This window comes from Gracilinanus agilis, chromosome 4 (genome assembly GCF_016433145.1).
Source record: "Gracilinanus agilis isolate LMUSP501 chromosome 4, AgileGrace, whole genome shotgun sequence".
Lineage (NCBI taxonomy): Eukaryota > Metazoa > Chordata > Mammalia > Didelphimorphia > Didelphidae > Gracilinanus > Gracilinanus agilis.
The window spans coordinates 256,670,365-256,675,224 of NC_058133.1; the positions used below are offsets into that span (position 1 = coordinate 256,670,365).

Genomic DNA, 4,860 nt, shown 5'->3' on the forward strand with positions numbered 1-4,860 from the left:
TCAACACGGTGTATTGAGTAATAATCAAAGAAGGAGGCCTAGATTTTGGGGGGAAAAACATACCATGTTCTTGTCCCATCTCTTACTTCTGCCATTTTCTAGCAGTGTAACTTTAAACAAGCCAAACTCATTGAATCTCAGTTTATCTCCAAAGTGGGGATAACAACAGTCCTAACTTCCCTAATGGGGCTATTATAAAGAAAGTGCTTGATGGTGAATTAGAAATCTCTCTAAAAATAACTTTTATGAGGTGGAAGTCCCTGAGGGAGGTGACTAAAGAAACTCAAAAGTGGCTCTTGAGATCTGGCAAGGAACTGTTGGCAAGTGAGGAGACCTTCTTACCCTAGGAAAGATAGAAATCTTTATTGGCTCTAAGGTGTGTCTATTACCCAAGCTTTGCCAGTGAGTGAAGAATCAGAAGCCAGAACTTCATTGGAGGTCTAAGGTGGAAATCTTGGCTCACACCACAAAGCTTAGTTGAAGATGTAGTCTTTAAGTCTCCTTGATTGTTTCCTTTCTCCTTCTCCACTGCCACCTCACTCTCAACCCAGGCAGGGTCAGGAGAATTTTTAAATCATAAACACACCTAAGGTATCATACTCAATGGCCCAATATTATGGACCATACACAATACTGGCCATTACCAATATAAAGGCAAATAAATAAATAAATAAATATACATATACATATAAATAAATAAGTAAATATACATATATACATATAGATAGATAGATAGATAGATAGATAGATAGATAGATGAGTTGGAGTGATACTGTTTCTAATGGTTCTGTGTTGTAAGATTTGCCTTAATTTCCAGATCTTGGTGAAGAACATCAAGATTAACCTGATTTTAAAAATAACAACATGCCCTGGAAGTTACCCTGCAGATAAACCACAAGAATGATTCAGATCAGACCAGAGAAATTTCTGCATCAAGCCACATAACTCCTATACAAACCACACCCTGGCCCTCATTCTAAACTACTGACAAACAACTCTTGTTGCTGGGTATAAGTTTCTTCCCTTTGTTGCCCAATTCTTGAGGCATTCATCTCCCCCCACCAACTTTGGCCTTTTGTTCCCACCAACAGTTTTTGTTGAGAGCACTGTGGCTCTCTGGTTCTTAATTTTTAGAGTTAACAATAGCTAAATGAAAATGTTGCATCATGATCTGGAACTTCATCATTCCCATGATTTATGTGGTATCCAATGATGACTTGCTGTTGGCTTATCTCTTCCATGGTGCTGAATTGTCAACAGATGGATAAATCATCAGATCAAAAAGGGGAAAAGGTCACCCCTGTGTTCCACCTGAGGTGAGTTGAAATGTCCCACAAATCCTGCCAAGTGGTTTACACAATAAAAAGAGCATAGAACCCATAACTAGTGGATTAGAATGGGGCCACCTTTAATATAAGACATATGAGTTGTGTTATAAGGAAGAGATAATTATAGTAAGAGAGATGAAGGTTTGCAGAGGACAGATGCATGAGACCTGAAGGTGGAAGATTCTGGAATGCTGGAAGGAAGAGTTAAAACTGGAACTCAGGATGTTAGGTCTCTCTCTCTCTCTCTCTCTCTCTCTCTCTCTCTCTCTCTCTCTCTCTCTCTCTCTCTCTCGATGTAAACCTGGAGGGAGTGACTGCCAAGTCCTGAGGTTTCTGATCCTGTCCTTGTTGCTGTGTTTCCTTGAAAGAAGATCCTGTGAACCTGATGTTAGCCTGAACCAGCACCCAGCTATCTTCACTATCAGTAAGCAGAGGTCTGGGTCCAGTTGGATTTGGGACCTACCCTTTGGTCCCTGTCTAATCTGTCACAGACCAGTACCTCTATTAATAATCAAGAGAAGTTTGGATAGTGCAGGGTAGCTAGAACAGGGTACAGGTTAGAGAGGAGAGGGTGACAAATGCAGACCATCAAAATCTCTGAAGGCCCTTCTCAATAAGGTTTAGATCTGGGGGTATTAGCTAGAGAACTAGTGATGACAAGGATTTTCCTTTCCATCCAAACCTCTCTGGAAAAAAACCTACATCTTCTATTGACTTTTACCCCAGCTCTTGTGACTGAGAAATCTGTGTGCTGGGCCCAAATCAAGCTCAGGCTTGGTCAGGGATAAGTGCTGGGAACCTTCAACCCACAGTGTGAAAACTTTGGTACTGGCCCAAAATAATCAGTTGGTCTCTCATCTGACCGTGTCTCCCAAAACCCCCTAATATAGTTGCTTAGATTCAAAATTGAGAAAATACCTCACATCAATCTTTAGCCATAACCTAGGTCAGTAATGTCAAACCTATGGCATGGGTGGTGCCAAAGATGGCACACAGAGCACTCTGTGGGCACACACACCATCCTCTTCCTCCCCCCCACCCCCCAGTTTGTTACTAAAAAGGCAGAATGCTCCTCCCCTAGTGGCTTCAGAGGGAAGTGGAGAGCCCTGGCCCAGTCAGATGCACCTGCAGGCCTGAGCTCCAGAAGCAACGGAGTTGGTACAAGCAGTGGCACCAGGAGCAGAAACGGTGGCAACAGGCCATGCAGCAGTGGGAGCAGCTGCAGCACCTCAAGTCCTTTTTTGAGAAACCTCCCCCTGGACTTATTAAGGAAGAAAAGACTAAGCCAGAAGACTGTATTCCAGATGTACCAGGCAATGAACATGCCAGAGAATTTCTGACTAATGCTCCAACTAAAGGATTCTGGATGCCTCTGGGGAAAGAAGTCAAGGTTATGCAATGCTGGTGCGGTAAATGGTACAGACACAGAACAGGTGACAAAGAATGATGATTCTTTATCAAAGGCAATCCGAAATTAGAACAATTCAGAGTAGCACATGAAGATCCCACGTATGACATCATAAGAGAGAATAAGCAGTATGAAAAAGATGTGAGGATACAGCAATTAAAGAAGCTACTAGAAGATTCTACCTCAGATGAAGATGGCAATAGTTCCAGCTCCTTAGAATGTAAGGAGAAGCATAAGAGAAAGAAGAAAAGAAATATAAGAAAAGGAAAAAGGAGAAGAAAAAGAGAAAGAGAAAGAAAAAAAGCACAAATCTAAATCAAATGAGAGTTCAGACATTGACTAAAAAGTAATTTCCTTTGAATCCACCTTGTCACTCCAGAATTGTAGCTGAATGTCAGACATAAAGAAGTAGCCACAAAAGGACCTCGATTGACAGAGAAAGGAACCAAAAAACCATGCATAGTTAGCATCCCCTCTCTTCCCCCCCCCCAACAGTAATGAATTCACCGAAATGTTGAGTTTCTTACATGCCACACTGATGGATTCTCATCATTATCCTCCCAGTGTACTGTGGTTTGTGATTAGTTTTGAAAAAAAAATCAAGCATAAGATATGAAAATGTTCTAGGTATTTCCAAGAGAGATTCCCCTAGAAGAGCAGGATAGGATGACTTGAGAAGTTGAGATCTTCAGCAGTTACAAGTGTGTTCTAATGGGTGATGATAAATAATAAAATTCCATTATTTCTGACTTAAAAGTGAATATCCTTGCTGCAGACTGGCAAAATCTAATGGTGGAAGAATGGAAAAGGAGGAAGCTATATAAAATATCTCATCTCCATTGTAATCATTTTGTTGTCCACAAAATAACTGATTCCCTAAGATTTTTAGAAAAAAATTGTTTTCAGCCAGCAGAAAATCCTTCCTTTCCTTCCCAGTACAATCTACTCCCCAATTCAGAACAACAACAAAAGAAAACCCAATAAAAATATGAAATCAAGCAAAAAAAAAAGAAGACAGAGGAACTCAGGCAGAGCTGCTCCCCTCCCCCACACCACCATGCTTGATGACACTTTTTCTTTTTTTTTTTTTCTTTTAACCCTTGTATTCAGTGTATTGTCTCATAGGTGGAAGAGTGGTAAGGGTGGGCAATGGGGGTCAAGTGACTTGCCCAGGGTCACACAGCTGGGAAGTGGCTGAGGCTGGGTTTGAACATAGGACCTCCTGTCTCTAGGCCTGACTCTCACTCCACTGAGCTACCCAGCTGCCCCCTTGATGACACTTTTTCACATCCCCGCCCCTCTGCCCAGCAGCCAATGGGAGTGCACAGGGGGTAAGGTGGGTGGCTCACAGGTGGCAGAGCTGGAGGGGAGCAGAGGGCTTGGACCACCCACCTCCTCCTCTCTGAGGACATTCCTCACTTCATCCATCCCTCTGTCCAGCAGCCCAATAGAACTTTCTTCCTTCCCTGTGTGGGGTAAGAGGGAGGCAGGGTGTACCCAGCATGTGGGGAGGAACTCAGCACATGGTCTCTTGGGGTGGGAAGCGGGCACGAGCGCTCCATCTCTAAAAGGTTCACCATCATCCACCTAGGTCCTTGGTTGGGGGTCTCTGAACAGCAAGTACAAATGATGCAGTGCCACAATCACAAGACTAGATTCAAACAATGCTTAATTTCCACAATCACCGCCCTTCTTAGGAGTGCAATAATTAAGATTAATTATTACAGGAGTCTGCACAGAATCAGGCAAAAGTGCCCTAAAGCTGGAACAGGGCATTTACTATATCATTAGCATCCCATTTACATTGCAGTTTGTACCCCCTCCCCCTCAGTAGGCAAACAGAATGAATAGTGGGTAAAACCCCAAAGACCAAAGTAGTCCATGGGAAAAGTATCATCAGTTCTCAGAAGACACAAGGCGACAATTGCCCAAATGACCCCTCCTCCCTTAGTAACTAATCTAGACAAAAAGCATTCCTGAAAATCTGACCTTCTCTCTCTCTTACTCTCTACCTTTACTTACCTTAATTACTTACTTACTATCCTAGCTACTCTGTTACTATATTCTCTTATAATAAGACTTGTTTCCTTGAAATGGAGTTAGTTTGAGACATCAATCAGTTCT

At 42.4% G+C, this 4,860-nt stretch overlaps 1 pseudogene; it reads left to right on the forward strand.

Moving 5' to 3' along the window:
* The first annotated feature begins 1,212 nt into the window (after positions 1–1,212).
* On the forward strand, positions 1,213–3,204 carry LOC123246351 (annotated as a pseudogene).
* Positions 3,205–4,860: the final 1,656 nt, after the last annotated feature.